This window comes from Eumetopias jubatus, unplaced genomic scaffold (genome assembly GCF_037043125.1).
Source record: "Eumetopias jubatus isolate StellerSeaLion01/CBP00866 unplaced genomic scaffold, mEumJub1_p1.0 scaffold_9, whole genome shotgun sequence".
In the NCBI taxonomy this organism is placed as follows: Eukaryota; Metazoa; Chordata; class Mammalia; order Carnivora; family Otariidae; genus Eumetopias; species Eumetopias jubatus.
Window position 1 is genome coordinate 109,554,632 of NW_028274815.1, and position 16,225 is coordinate 109,570,856.

At 47.9% G+C, this 16,225-nt stretch overlaps 1 protein-coding gene across 1 annotated transcript in view; it reads right to left on the minus strand.

The window, feature by feature from the left end:
- CDS2 (CDP-diacylglycerol synthase 2) overlaps positions 1 to 16,225 on the minus strand; it is a 63,415-nt gene that overhangs the window by 23,054 nt on the left and 24,136 nt on the right. The gene's annotated exons all lie outside the window — the stretch shown is intronic.

The window sequence follows — 16,225 nt, forward strand, 5'->3', positions numbered from 1 at the left end:
AGCTGCTCTAAATCCCAGGACCTTACTACTCAGAGCATTTATCTCTTACAGGAATTTAGAACCACTGCTGTTGGGAAGAGATGGAAGAGAAATCCAATCACTTCGAATTAGAGTCGAACAATACTGCTTTGTATTTGCAGAGCTCTCAACAGCTGTAAGAATGTTTCCCATACCTGTTGTGAACCTCAGAGAAGCTCTGGAAGGAAGGGAAAGGAGACAGGAAGATCCTTATTTACAAATGAAGAGACAGAGGCTCTGCGAAGTTCCATGGTGGGCCCCAAATCTCCTATTAACCCAGGTCTTCTGACTTCTCTGTGTTCATCCCACTAGATTTCCTTTTACTTAAGCATCTTGGAATCCACTGTTTTTCTGACACCCGACATTTTATTAGTGAGGAGCCTTGGTTTGGAGAAGGGGTACAGCTGGGATGGACAAGAAGCTCCCATCTCGGGGGATTTTCCTGGACCTCAGGTGTTCCTCCACGCAGATTTCGAGGAAACACTGTCATGGATGAAATTCCAAGAGGGCAGCACTGTGACTGCCAGGCAGCAGAGAGGAGGGGCACCCTAGCACAGCTGGACCCCTGGGGCACCCTAGCACAGCAGGGCTTCAAAGTCAGGCTGGATGTTGATGGCTGGAATGCGGGGGCTGGACTGTGCACAGGCACACCGTCTGGGCCCACCATGATGTTCCAGGTGACGTCACTGTGGCAAACTGGAGACCAGGTGATGAATTTAGGGTTGGTCATGAGCGCAGTGGCACAGTCACTGGGGGCAGGCAGAGCAGGAAGGTGAAGAGGAGGTGCACCTGCGCGCCCTCCACCTCACACTTCTCAAAAAGGACGAAGGTGGGCTCGAACCCACCGCCGGGTTAGATGTACTTGAGGGAATTCAGGATGTCTTCGTTCCTGGCATTCGCTCGATGCCTGAACTGGTGGCATGAGAAGCTGCTGCAGTGTGTTCATCTGGGTGTAGCCCAGACCCCCGTGCCTCAGTGAGCAGCACCTTAGCCCGCAGGGAGCCGCAGGGCACCCAGGCTCCTGGGCCCCCCCACTGGCCAGCGCACGCAGAGAGGGCGGACCCGGAGTGTGGGAATGCGGGGCCGCAGCGAACACAGGAGTGAGGAGCTCAGGCTGGGGACCCCATCTTACTTTTTGGTAAGAAATTCAGAATGACGTAAACTAGAAATGGCAAAAGGATGTTTCACCACATCTTCAAAGATTTCATTATATATGTGTACAAACACAAAAAACGGTCACTTTTTTTTTTAAGTTGAATAATTTGAATTTCTCTAAGAAGTACATGAAATCCAGCACCATTTCATGTTTATTGGTTGTTTGGATATCTTCTTTTGTAAAGTGTCTATCAAGTCACTGACCATTTTTCTACCGAGTTTTCTGCCTTCCTTTGGATTGGTAGGAGCGTCTCAGACATTCCAGCCTTAAGTACACTGTGTCGCTAATATGTTCTCCCAGCCTCCTCTAATCCCACCCCTATCCCAGTCATTCCTGCTCCTAACCTTCTCCCTCGGGGCACTGGCCACAGTGCAGACTGACGGGGAGATTTTTGTAATTGTCTGTTGTTCCTGAAAGACAAGGACCACCTTTTTCTCATGACCTCCCCATGCCCGGTACAGAGCAAAATACTTACTAATGGATGGAAAAATGATGGAGAGAGGAAGCCAGGAATTAATTCTAGGTGTGGTAAAGAGCTACCCAGCCCCCCACCTCAGGGAAATAATAGCTCTTTCTAAACTAACTTACAACTGTGATAACACCACAAAACGGAGGGCTTTAACTAGTGTAAGACTGCTAATGAGGGGCTTTGGTGAAGGACTTATCCAGATGACCTCATCAGTAGGATGTGAGGCAAGAGCCTTAGCTTCTGATGACAGGGTCACTGTTCCTCATGCTGCCACAGCTCAGCCAGGGGGCTCTGGACAAGTCACACAAGTGCCTCTGTAGTGCAGTGTCCTCACCATATCAAATGGGCCCAGAAAGGGTCCTCCTTCCCCAAAGAGATACAGCCAAACTCCCATCCAAGGCTCTGACCTATTCCAGCACCCTGAGAGGTTCTGAAACACAGCAATGCCTCTGGGATTATCCCTCTCTAGTTAGAGTGAATGAAGACTGAGGCATTCACAAAAGCTTTCCATTCTTTATGGTAACGTTAATACCCACACCCCAGCGGCAACCATCAGCGCTATGAAGTAACAATGCTGCAGGATTATCTAGATCTGACGCCTAAACCAAGGAGCTTCAGCATGTGAGCACCTGGGCCCCACCAAGGCCTCCCACAGATGCTCACCAGGAGCATCAGGAAGCCACAGGGACTGAGTGTACACACACACACACACACACACACACACACACACACACACACACACCACACACACACACACCACACACACACACCACACACACACACACACACACACACACACACACACACCCCAGCACAAGGTTATTTTTAACTTATCCATCCTGTTGTCAAGGAGACTCACAAAGGCTGCTGGTTTCCCCAGGCGAGGAAGGGCAGGAAGGAGCCCAGGCGGAGCGCCTGCAGGGGAGGAGCAAGGAGCTCCAGCTCAGTGCTGAGCCTCTCTGGCCCTTCCACGTCCTCTTATGAGCGTGAGGCCAGCACTGTGTCCTAAAATGTCACCCTATCAGACTCCTGCCCTTCCTTGCTAGAAGGGGTGAAGGGAAGAGAGGTATCCTGAAGCAGAAAGTAGTACAAGAGATAGAGAACCGTCTATAGTTCTAGATGCTATAAGGGCTGCTTGGGTGGCGCAGTCAGATAAGTGGCCGACTCTTGATTTCGGCTCAGGTCATGATCTCGAGGTCCTGGGATCGAGCCCGGCATCGGACTCCACACTCAATGGGGAGTCAGCTTCTCTCCCTCTGCCTCTCTCTCTCTCTCTCAAATCTTAAAAAAAAAAAAAAAAAAGTCTATTACCAAGGTATCAAGGAGCTTGAGATGAACAACTAAGAAATGAAGTAAATACCCTAAAGAAACAAGCCTGACAGAGATTAACGTTCTAGGTTTTAACTGCCCCTTAAGCAAGTAACCCCAGGGTCCTGGGCCTGACGCAGGTCACTGAATAAGCATCCCCCGAGCCCTTACCTGGAGGCACCCCCCAAGTAGGAGACCAGCACCTACCTGGACAACCACTCCCTCACAAGCTACAATGGTACCCAACACGGAGGAAGGGCAAATCCTTGTGCAAGGGGCAAGGGCACAGCCCAGAAAACATGGACAGGGAACAGGCAAAACAGCCGGCTCTCTGGGCTCCTGACCCCCAGTCCCCTGCTCCCCAAACCCTGGGTGTAGATGTCACAAGAGAACAGGTCAAGGGAACAGAAAGTGAAGAGAACTTGGAGGCTCATGGTGTTCGGACTCCTTCCCACCCCATGGGAAAAGGCCTTTCACTTGGACTGCTAGGACTTCCTCTTCGGCTGCCTATGCCTGAGTAAAAGTAGCCAAGTGCAAGCGGCAGCTTCCATTGTGGGCAGGGATGCCGAGGGGCCAGGGGCCTGGAGCCCAAGTTCTTGCCCAGAAGAAAAGTGGCACATGCCGGACCAAGAGTCAGAGGTGCTGAGAGGTACACTGGTTTGCTCCTCCAGGGGATGGCAAGATTGGCAGACGCAGAGGATGACCTTCTGCAGGAGGAGGCAGCGGCCAGTCAGGGAGAGCAGGGCCCAGGGCCCAGCTCTGATGCTCACCACACTCCCCGGAGGCCTCCGATCTCTGGTGTTCCCAGTGGAGAAAGGATCCCTTACCCTGGACGGCTGTTGGAATGATCAAATGCCACACCGATGAAAGTCTGTGAAAACTATAAAGGGGCTGAAGAGCAACACTACCACCCCCACCCCTCAGTATCCTGACCACAGCACACAGGACAGCAGCACAGGAACCTTAACCACCCCCTCTCCAGGCAACCAGGGCACCCTTCCCAAGGAGGGCGGAGTGGGAAGAACGGTGGCCATCAGGACCTGCTGGGGCCTGTGTGCTCACCAATTATGTGAGCTCGGCATTGGCCTGCCTGCTTCCTCTTTCATGCCTTCCACTCATCCAATAGACAATGGCCCCCAACTCAAAAACAATCCACTCCCCAAAGCTACTGTGGAACAGGAAGGTCTGACACACAAAGGCAGCAGCGCAGACTAGTGCTCTCTAAAGTGGGATGTGTGATACACAATCCGCGGAAGTGTGGGAAGAAATATTACAACTAACTTCTATTTATCTCCTTTGTATTTTCTTTCCCGCGAATGCTTTATACTGGGCCTACCAGTACACGTGTATAACTCAGTAAGTCCGTGCAAGCTGGGTCACATGGCTCAGCACATACACATCAGACTCGGCGGTGTCTCAGTGGTCACAGGCTCCTTGTTTCCCACTGGGCTAAGCAGTGCCTGGAACATAGCAGGCACCCAAAGACTTGTTGACCTAATGAGTTAATGAGAATTCTACTTGACCTACCACAGACCAAAGCATCCAGACTGCACTGAGTGACAGAACCCACTGTGATTTCCAGCTCGCATGCCAGGACCCACGCCCCTGCCTCCCCAGTGGCCTTCACAGCAGGACCAGACTAGTCTAGTCCCACTCCGGCCCCCTCCCTCCCTGCTGGGAGGGCAGCAGGGAGAAGCTGCTTTGCTTCTTTAAACTGTCTCAGCCCAGCTCCCAGGCAGCCCCTCCCTTTTCAACCCAAAGGCCCAGATCAGAGGCTAAGTGGAGCATAGCCTATCTCTGAGATTCTATCTCAATCAACAGCCATCCTCTACAGTCCCTTAGCCATTCCCCAAGGGGCTTGATGCTGGCGTAAACAGGAAACAAAAGAAATTTCAAAAGGAAAGAAAAAAGCTCCCTCCTAGGCCCACCTGGTTCACTTAGACCCCGAAGGGAAAGCAGAAAAGTCTGACTGATGAGGGACAGAGGGGATGTCCTCGGTACCAAGGGCTCAACTAAGACCCGTTGACATTTTTGGAGAAACTCTTGCTCGGAAAGGCTTCCCCTACCAGCCTTCCAGGGCCCGTCTATGCCCACGACTGCCCAGAAGCCAACCCAAGCCCTGAATGAGGCTTAAAACAGCACAGCACAGAAGCTTTCCTTCAATGGAAGCAAGAGAAGGCAGTGAGGGAGGGCCAGGGGGAGCAGTGGGGTGGGAAGGGAACCTCCCTATGGTTGAGGCCTGGCTTTTCCTGGCCTGGAGAGGGACCTGCACTCACAGAGCTCATTTTCACTGTTATTCTCTGGGTAGAAAACCCTACCTCTTCCCACTCCTTCCTAATTCCCAGTGTTTCCCGAAGTACTGCCTTTGGCTTACAAAAGCTTACGAGGCTCCCTTTTGGTCATAAGTTGGTGTCGGGGTACGCCCTCTGACCTTGTTATTTCTCAAGACTCTACAGTGACACCCACAAGTGGCTGATGGTCAGAGCTTAACCAAAAAAAGTGTGGCTGTGGCCAGGCTACCCAGGAGCCCTTGACATTGTATCCACCAGACTCCAGGCAGAGGGTACTCACCCTACTCCACACCCCATTTCTTTACCAGATGCCAACTCAGTTTTGTACCTTGCTAAGGAAAACATATTAATATTCTGTTCATGTTTGCCCATGAGGGGCAAAAAACTAGGGAAAGAAAGTAAGGGTAGCATCCACCAGGCTCTTCTCTTTTTCATTGTCAGGGAAATTTCATTAAAAAGGCAGTGCTCAGGGCACTGGCTGGTTCTGCTTCCAACAACTCTGACCTTTCCACTGGCAATGCATTCAAATTCATAAGTTTCATTACTCGGTGAATTATGGAATTCATACAAACTATGTTTTGCGCTGCTTTAGATGCAAATCATAAACCTTATCCTGGAAGAATGTCATCAGGCCGAGCCTAACCTTTCTGCTAAATATTGGGCTTGCCATCTTTTTAAACCCTGTGGCAACTGCCAGGACAATCCACTCCCCCACTTACAGACACATCCCCAGGAGAGAAATTGCCAGAAACACCTCAATAAGAGTATCAGAGACCTATGTGTCCCTCTTACTAAGAAAGTCAAGTACAGGGTGGGTGGGTGGGTGTGTGGGTGTGTGTGTGTGTGTGTGTCTGTGTGTGTAGTGTTAGCAATAGCAAATATTTCTAGCTTTTTCTAACGTTAATCCCATTTGACACGTTCACTTGTTTAAACAAAAGATCAAATACGAAAGAGAAGTCCTACTCTGAAAGTTCACAATCATCCCCCCATACAGCCATACCCTGTCCTCCAAAAGCCTCATATAAGCCTCAATATGACCTACAGAAAATGCATTCAGCTACTCCACATGGATTGCTTCACCAAAAGTACTTCCACAGGTGAATGCACTCCACACCAAAGGGTTCCAGAGAAAGGACATGAAAAGATGCATGCGAGGGGGACTCAGCTTTTAAAAACCTGACTCTGGCTATGAACCAATTCACCTCCAGACGACACCATTACAGGGGCCTTTGCAAAGAACATAATACCACTGATGGCCACAGGCCCAGACAGGGCTCCCTCCGAAGGACAACTGTCCCCGTGACAGCGGCACTGGGATACACATGCCCAAGCACACACCACGCCCTTTGCCATCACCTCCTCTAAGACCTCACACCACTGATCTTTCTCCCTCCCTCTTGGATCCCCCCCTCCCCCTCATCACAGGCCCTTACTTACAACCAGGTAAGCAGGCTCAACAATAAAAAGCTTTTGATAGCTCATCCACCCAGTGCACTTTCTTCCCTACTTCACAGGTGAATCTTTGGCAAGAGCTGTGGACAACCCACCCCCTCTCTGACTGCATCGCTCCCCAAGCACAGCAAGCCACCTGCCTGCCCAGCCACTCTGCGGCAGCACTCTCCCCTCACCACGGACCTAATCACTAAACCCACAGCACTCTTGTCCTCCGCCCCACCTTCACTCAGGCAACGCAAAAGGCACACCCTTCCTTTGCTTCCAGGCAGCACATCCTTCCCCGGGGCCTCTCTAGCCGGGCCTTCTTTAGCCAGCCTTCTCCTCGGCAGCTTCCTCTTCCTGCCTCTTAATTTGGGGGTTCCGAAGGGTTTCTTCTGAGGCTCTTGCTCTTTACTACCCACTCTCCCCAAGTAATCTCATTCGCTCTGCCATTCATCCAAATGTACTAGATGTCTCCCCTTGTCTCCCACAGACAACTAAATTCCTCCATGTGTCCAAACCAAAGTATATCCTTTCCCCTGAATTCTCAGGTGAGAACTGTGACCATCACCCTTGGTGGCTCCTCCCTCGGCCCCTAGAACTATCTATCGCCCAGTCTGTTAATAGCTCCAAAAAACCTTTCCACTCCATCTACTCCTTCCTGTCTCCTCTGGAACTCCCTTAATTCAAGCCAACACCATCTCTGCACCGGGAACCTGCAGCAGCCCAACTGGTCACCTCACCTCCAGTCTCGAATCCACTCCTACTTCCCCTCTACTGTTTATACTGCACCAAGAAGGACCTTTCCAGAAAGAAAATCTCATCATGTCACTCCCTGTCCTGAACTCCTTCTGGAGCACCGCGGTCTAAATGGAGGCAATTTTCCACTGGTAATCTAAAGGACAAACAACTACAGGATAGGTCTACACTTTTTTAAATGGTGTACCAGCCACTTTGAGATCAAGGTCTTACTTACCCTTCCGGCTTCATTCCTCACAGCCATTCTGAAGTACAGTCAGTTCCTAGAACAGGTTGTACTTTCTCACCTCTAGGACTTTTGTTCATTCTGTTCCTACCTAGAACAGTCTGCAAATCACTTCTATGGACACCCATCTCTTTTCTTTCTGGTCAAATTTAATTTACCCTTCGAATCTCGGCTAAGAGACCCCTTTCTCTCCAAGCCTTCCCCAACTCCCTGTGTGCCCCAGTGGCCACCCCCTAACATTTCTCAAGAGCACACCCCACACTGCATGGTCTCCTGCTCTTGATTTCCTCACCACAGTACACCCAACATCTGGCATGGGGCTCACAACAGAGAAGACAGTTAAGTAGGTCTTACCACATCTGCTTAAGGGGCCACAGCCAATCATTCAGAGAGGATCCAGGGTTTACTGAATTGGGAGACAGCTGGGTGACTCAGCAACTCATTTTCTGTGCTCTTAACAAGTACTACATGAAGCGGGGCGCGGCTGGGTGGCTCAGTCGGTTGAGCGTCTGACTCTTGATTTTGGCTGGGGTTGTGACCTCAGGGTTGTGGGATCTAAGCCCCATGCAGGGCTCCGTGCTCAACGGGGAGTCTGCTTGAAGATTCTCTTCCACTGTCCCTCCCCCCAGTCGTGTGCATGTGCCCGTGTACACATGCGCTCTCGGGCACATGCACTCTCTGTCTCAAATAAGTAAATATTTTTTTAAGATTTTATTTATTTATTTAAGAGGGAGGTGCGTGAGAGAGAAAGCACCAATGAGGAGAGGGGGCAGAGGGAGAGGGAGAAGCAGACTCCCCTGCTGAGCAGAGAGCCCGAAGCAAGGCTCAATCCCAGGACCCCGGGATCATAACCTGAGCCAAAGGCAGATGCTTAACTGACTGAGCCACCCAGGGGCCCCTAAGTAAATCTTTAAAAACAAAACAAAACAAGTACTATATGAGGCATCACTGGGTTGTAGCCCATGGTCCCACTGTCCATCTTCTCTTCTTTCTTGGACATTGTCACAGAAGCCCTGATTTTTAGCTGGGCTTAGAACCAAGCCTACGTTTTCCAATTCTAGCCAATGAATCATTAGCAGAGATGTTGTGTGCAATTCTACTGTTCTTCTTTCATGCTAACTAGAATGCAGACTGGCTAGCTGGAGCTCCAACAACCAATTATGAGGTGAAATCCACCTCTTATGAATGACTAAGCAACAAGATGGAAGGAGTTGTCAATGAGGAAAAACCAGCAATGGAGGATGACTGTGTAGCAGGACAAACAAAATAAAAGGGCCTGCACTGCTTATTACATGAGAAGAAAATCACTTCTATCTTGGTAAGCCACTGTTATTCTGGGTTTTCAGTCATTTGTGGCCAAATGTACCCTAAATGCTATAGAGGAATTCAAAAAGCCCAGGATTTGTAATAGAGGTATTTCTGAGAACAGTTCAGTAACAGAAGAGGAAGCCTGCCTGAATGCAAGGCTTTCAAATTCACACACCACAGGACTGGGTCTCAACCTCCTCGAAAATGCCAATTTCATATGTTAAACCAAGAGTTTGGATGACAGAGAATGAACAAGAATTCTCCTTTCTCCCAACACTCTTTCCCACCGTCCCCACTAAACCTCCCTCTGGAATAAATGCATCTGTTTACTAAAAGAACAAGCATACAACTCTAATCTAGTACCCATCATCACAAGACATTTTTTCATTCAGGTCAGAGACAACCAAAGGCAGAAAAATGGCCTCCATCTCCCAGAAGGCTCTGCCCAAGGTTCTGTCCTGATGAGATCACTTGTTTTTCCATTGTCTTACAGAGTCAGAGCACAAAATACTTAGAAGCCCTGCTGGAGTCCGGATAGGTCCTCTTACTTTCTGTTCCCTAGTCACGGATCTTTATTTAACATTTAAGGAAAAATGAGTCTTCAGCCTTACTGATGGAGAAAGCAATTAAAAAAAAAAAAAGCTTCCTCTTTATTAGAAAAAGATTCTTTCAAAGAGAATATATCAAATATTACCCAAAAATCTAGTAAGATGAGGAAGAAAGATGTATTTACAATCCCAAAAGTGGGCTCAAGCATGCTCCTAAGACCTCTGCCAGGAAGGGGAACCAGGACCAGCTGGTGAGTTCCATATCTGAGGAGCCCCTAAATCATAAATTGCCATCCAGTACCCACTTCAGTGTCTCCCATCTCCAACAGTGCTTACTACAAAGGTGACAAGGTAAGTGGACGTGAGAGGTGATGTCCCCAGTGTCTTGTGCCCCAACCTCTCCTGCCCCCGTAAGTGGGCAAGCACCCTGAGCTGTTTATTGTATTGGAATATTGTCATTTTTGTATTCCTGAATCATAATAGTCATGGAAATACATGCTAATCAAATAGATTCCAATATTTCTCCACTGGGAAACAAAAATTTAACAGTGTTCTCAATCCCAAAATTGTTATATTGACGAAATTATGAAAGCAACAATGTGAAATGGCTCTTTTGATAAATCATTAAGGATGCCTTGGGAAAGATGAAATAGGAAAACGAGAAAGCCACTTAAGAAATAAAAGGCTCAGGGCTCCTGGGTGGCTCAGTCGTTAAGCGTCTGCTTTCGGTTCAGGTCATGATCCCAGGGGTCCTGGGATCGAGCCCCACATCAGGCTCCCTGCTCCACGGGAATCTGCTTCTCTCTCTCCCACTTCCCCTGCTTGTGTTCCCTCTCTCACTGTGTCTCTCTCTGTCAAATAAATAAATAAAATCTTTAATAAAAAGAAAGAAATAAAAGACTCCTGATCACCAAAGATGGGATAATTTGAGTGTTGAAAGACGAAATGTGATTTAAACACAAGTATGTGAAAATCTGAGTTCATAACGATAACTGTAAAAAGCCACGCTGGCCACCTTTGAAGGTTGCTGGGACACCAGATCATCATTTGAAAATCAATAATTAAAAGGAAAAAGTACTTATCATGCCCTTACCACACAGTGGGTACCAGGAAATTGATTAAACTATTCTTTTGTGTTTGAAAAGTTCCTTTAATAACAAGATTAGGAGGAAAAAAAAGTGTGGGGGGTGGTCTGCTGAACTGCAAGTGACTTTGAGATATCCAGTATCTCAGCAGAGAAAAAACATGGCCTCAGTGTGATGCCCCAGGCTCGGGGAACTAAAGCAACTGTGAAATTTCTTACACGTGAAGTAAATAAAACAGCCTTGATGCTGTCAAACTGGATGGACTTTCCAGTCTTCATCTTGCACCTCTTGGCAATATTAGATCTGGTGGACCATTTCCTCCTTGAAACATTCCTCTCTTAGCCCCCACGATACATACTTTCCAAGTTCTCATTCTACCTGACTAACTGCTCTGTCCCAGTCTCTGTGCTACTTTCTCTCTCCATGACCTCTAAATGTTGGACCAGTTCTGATCAGATTCTAGGCCCCCTACACTCTCCCCCTAAGTATTATCATCCAACCCCTTGGCTTTAATTTCCAATTCCAACCTCAATCCCTCCTCCAGTGCCAGACACAACTACTGTTTCCAAATACTTAATGACATCTCCACCAGAAAGTTCTCATAGGCATCTCAAACATAACTAGCTAAACAGAACTACAGATGGTGCCCATCAAACTGGTGATCCTGAGGCCTCACCTTGCTGACAAGTTTAACACCACAATCTGTATCCTGTATAAGCCAGAAACTTGGGAGTGATGCTTAATTCCTCTCTCATCTTCCCCCAGATACCAGACATGCAGGTGGCTCCCTCCAAAAGTCCATTCCACTCTTCCTAGATGGCACACAGTAGCCTGTGCAAACTAATTATTTTAATTCCGTGCCCGTTTTCACAGCGACAGGTTCCTGAAGAGGCGTTTTTATCCCCAACCGAAGCCCTGACTGCTTTAGAGTAGGCACCTGGCCTAAGATGATACAATCGACATACAGCTCTAGAATCTTGTAAGAAGGCCACGGGGAGCGACCCTTGGGCTCTCTCAGCCTCACTAGCCTGAGGATAAGGAAACCAGGTGCTACCAGCACTGGCTTGCACCTCCATGAGAGCCTGAGGATGACCAACTCCTGAAAGGCACAGAGAAGCGAGGACAGAGAATGCTTTAAGCCAATGAATTCCATGATTATGTGCAACTAAATTTGCAAAGTATTTGCAAATCCAAGTCCTGTCGGTTCCACGGCCAAAATCTATCTCAAATCTATCCTTTTTACCTCAGCAGTGATTAGGCTCATCCCAGCCCCATCATCTCTCGTCTACAATGGATTCCTAATTGCTCCTTCCACCCACCCTTCTCCTCACAGCCAATGATCTTTCTAAAATGTGCATCAGTTTGTGAAAATTAACGAAAGGACACCTCGTTCACAATGAGGTCAGGCGGCCAGCAGGGGACGCTCTCGTGCCCTACCACTCCTAGTCAAGTGCAGCCCCAACAGGAAGAGACTACCTTTCCAGTCAGCGGGTCAAGGCACTACTACTTTACTATCTCAGTGGGAGGAAGAAAGGTTCTTTTCCTTCCCGGGCCACAGCCCAGCCAATGAGAGACAGTCCCAACTCAACCAATGAAAAGCCACTAAACTTCGAACTCCCAGTTTACTCCCATGGACTTTTTGTTTTTAACAGCCTTGCTACCTTCCCCCATTCTCCTCTATAAGAGACCATTCTTCTTTGTTCTGGGAACTTGCCTATGGTTTTGCCAGTAGCCTCTGTTATTCCCGAGCAAACCCATTTTTGCTGGCAAAAGGACTTTTATTCTTAACGTTAACATTACTTGTGATAAGAAGTGGGATCCAGGGCGCCTGGGTGGCTCAGTTGGTTAAGCGACTGCCTTTGGCTCAGGTCAGGATCCTGGAGTCCTGGGATCGAGTCCCACATCGGGCTCCCTGCTCGGCGGGGAGTCGGCTTCTCCCTCTGACCCTCTTCCCTCTCATGTGCTCTCTCTCTCTCTCATTCTCTCTCTCAAAATAAATAAATAAAATCTTAAAAAAAAAAAAAAAATGGGATCCAGGAACAGTCTCCCAAAACTCCAAGGCTAGTGGGTAAACCCAAGGTGCCTGTACCCACAGAGCCAAATGGGCTCACTGCTTTCTCGCTGACCCTGGAGTGTGAAGTGAAGCAAAGTTTTTCCTGGATTTCAAGCTCCACTTTGTGTCCAAGCTCTCCAGGCTTTATTTGAAATCTATCTTAAGGCCTTGTTTATTACGAGAGTACTCTTTTGGCCTTCAGTCTGACTCCTTTTCAGAGTCAGACATCCTGTTGGAACTGTCCTGGCCTTCAGCCCGATTCCTTCTGGAACCAGTTTCTTCCTGTTGAAACTGTGCTTTTAGGAATTTTTCTCCTTGCTCTAGAGAAAAACCTCTAAAACATGAGATCCCAGTCATCAGAATGCTTTGAGGGTGCCCCCTTTCTGGGACCCTAGCTGGTTTTATGTTTAAAAACTTTGGTCCCTCCACATGCACATTTATAACCAAACGGACTGACATAATGAAAAGTAATTTAGAGCACCAATGGCCATTATGGGGAACTTTCGATCTCCCCAAACTTGTTGTTCTCAAATTAAATCAGAAAGCTGTGGCTCCTTAAATGAGAGAGAGAGAGAAAGAGAGAGAACCGAATGGGATGCCTATTTTAATTGGTACCTTGAGGCCTCCAAACATTTTCAGGATTCTAAGTTTGCATCCGTGCAAAATACCATTTCTAAATTAACTGAGGCAAGCAAATCATGGAAAGAATTCTAAATGGCTTCTGAATCTTCTTTTGCTAAATGGACCAACTTAAACAAAACTAATTTAGAACTTCAGTGGCCATTATGGAGAACTTTCAATCTCCCCAAACTTACTTTCTCAAAACTGAATTGGGCAGCTATGGCTCTAAAATTGTCAAAACTGAATAGGATTTTGGGATTTCGGGATTTTGAAGCTTCCAAATATTACCAGGAATCTAAAAATGCCTATTCTAGACTAATGGAAGCAAGCAAAGGAGAAAAGGGGGGCTTCTGAGGCCTCTTTTTTCCTTTCCTGTCTTCTGTCTCCAATGTATCTGGTGTTCAGTCCCCACCTTTTCTACATCACCCCCCTCGTACTAACCCTTTCACTGAACTTCCCTTTTCCTCTGAACCCCTCCCCACTCCCACCTTTCCTGAACGTAATAAAACCTGACCCTTTAAAGTTAAGTCTTTGGATCCAAATAAACGGCAGATTTCTTATGTTCCCTGGACCAAGGTCAGACTTAAGGTCAGAGTTAACTCAGACCAAGGTCAGAGTTAAAGAGTTTCCTAAAGTGACTCAGGATCCATGTTCGCTGAAGAATTTAACAGGGTTATTCTAACTTACCACCCTGGTTTCTAAGATTTGTATCAGTAAGGCCATGTGCTTATTGGTGAGGACCAGGCCAAATGCTGGATGAAACTAGCCCTATGAGAACATCCTAAAAGATTTAGAGACACAGGGCGCCTGGGTGGCTCAGTTGGTTGAGCGACTGCCTTCGGCTCAGGTCATGATCCTGGAGTCCCGGGATCGAGGTCCCACATCGGGCTCCCCGCTCGGCGGGAGGTCTGCTTCTCCCTCTGACCCTTTCCCCTCTCATGCTCTCTCTCTATCTCATTCTCTCTCTCAAATAAATAAAATAAAATCTTTAAAAAATAAAAAAAAATAAAAAAAAGATTTAGAGACACAAACCCCTAAAACTTTGGCAAGATTCTAGAACGCTCACTGGAAATCTCCACCGGGCAGTTACAGTAGCTTTTCCTAAGCCTGCTGATTGGAACAAAATTCAGGCTTGCACACAAAATCCTGATGAACCTGGTCACAACTCCTATAACCAACTCCAAACCGTCTTTAAAGATTCTGGGCTTCCATAAGAGGCTGAATCCACCTGGGTAGCCTTTAACTCTACATTTACTAACAGGCAGAACCAGGATCTTTTAGTTGAAGGACCAGCATGGAATGGGAAACTCAGTCCACTCCAGAGTTCGCTAGCTTGGCAAACCAGCTCACTCACACCCAGCAGGGTCACCTGAAAGAAAGAACCAAAATTCTCAATTTTCAACTCTGGCAAATGAAGGCCCCTAAACAGACCCAAACCCCCCGGTTTCTGTTATTGGTGCAAAGGGCCTGGGCACTGGAAAAAAGATTGTTACACACTTAAGCATTCCAGAAGCCTTCAGCCTTCTAGCCAGCCTTTCCAGGGTCCTCCTAATTCCCAGTGATGGCGCTCCAACGACCGACAGGGACTCTTCCCAGTCCCCCCTCTTAATTGGCTTGGAGAAACCACTCTCCAGACTGAGAATCAATGTCTTACTGACCCCAGAGCTACATTCTCGGGTGCTCAGCACCACTCCTGGAAAGCAGGCCCTGCAGGCGTCAGAACACGATAACAGCTCCAATAGTGGGGGGGCGGTCTCTCTTAAACCTCAAGAGGTTCCTGTCTCTGCCCCTATTCCCTTTGGTTTAGGCCCTTTGAGAGATTCCCTCCCTTTTCTCTTTAGTTTCTCCCCCTCATTCATTGACTGGGCCAAGATTTCTTAGAAAAGTATCATGCCAGAATTTCTCCCAAAAGAAGGAAATCATTCTAGAATCAAAATCGCCAACCAGGTGGATTCAATGACCCTTCAACATCTTCTATTTGCTCCATCTCTGATAGCACGATGGGGGAGTCTGGGGACGCTGCTCATTTGTCCCCATCAGCTACCACCTTCTTTATGGGCAGATTCCTCAACTGATATTGGCAGAATTCACAGCGCACCTCCCATCAAGATTCAAACCGATCCCTCACCACCTCTCCCCAGAACGAATACGCTATAAATAAAGAAGCCCTTTAAGGCATCAAGCCCGTAATAGGAGACCACGGGACTCAGGGCCTTATCATCCCCTGCACTAGTCCCTGGGAGCCCCTATTTTACTGTGAGAAAACCCAGTGGCCAAGGATGGAGGTTAGTCCAGGACCTCGGAGCTATAAATTACATTATCCCTGGGCACCCTGTTGTTCCTAACCCCCATACACTGACATCTGTTCCCAATGAAAGCAAATCCTTCTTCACTATAATTGTTCTATATAGTGCACTTTTAGTATTCCAGTTCATAAGGATAGTCAGTATCTTCTTGCTTTCACTTGGGAAGAAGAGTAATAAATCTGGACAGTAATGTTCCAGGTTACACAGGCAGTCCTTCTTAACTCTTTACAAACCTTAAAAGCAGATTTGGAGGATATAAAGTTTTCTGCAGGCTCCTGTTGGTTACAATATGTATATGTTCTGCTTCTCTTCTCCCTTTCTCAAACCTCTTCACAGGAGACAGCATTCACCTGCTAAAACTTTTGGCCTTAGAGGCACCAGGCTGGCTCAGTGGGTAGAGCATATGACTCTTGATTTCAGGGTTGTGAGTTCGAGCCCTACACTGAGTGTAGAGATTACTTAAAAATCTTTAAGAAGGGGTGCCTGGGTGGCTCAGTCTGTTAAGCGTCTGCCTTCAGCTCAGGTCATAATCCCAGGGTCCTGGGATCGAGCCCCACGTCGGGCTCCCTGCTCAGCGGGAAGCCTGCTTCTCCCTCTCCCACCACCCCCCCCCCAGCTTGTGTTCCCCCTCTCGCTGTGTGTC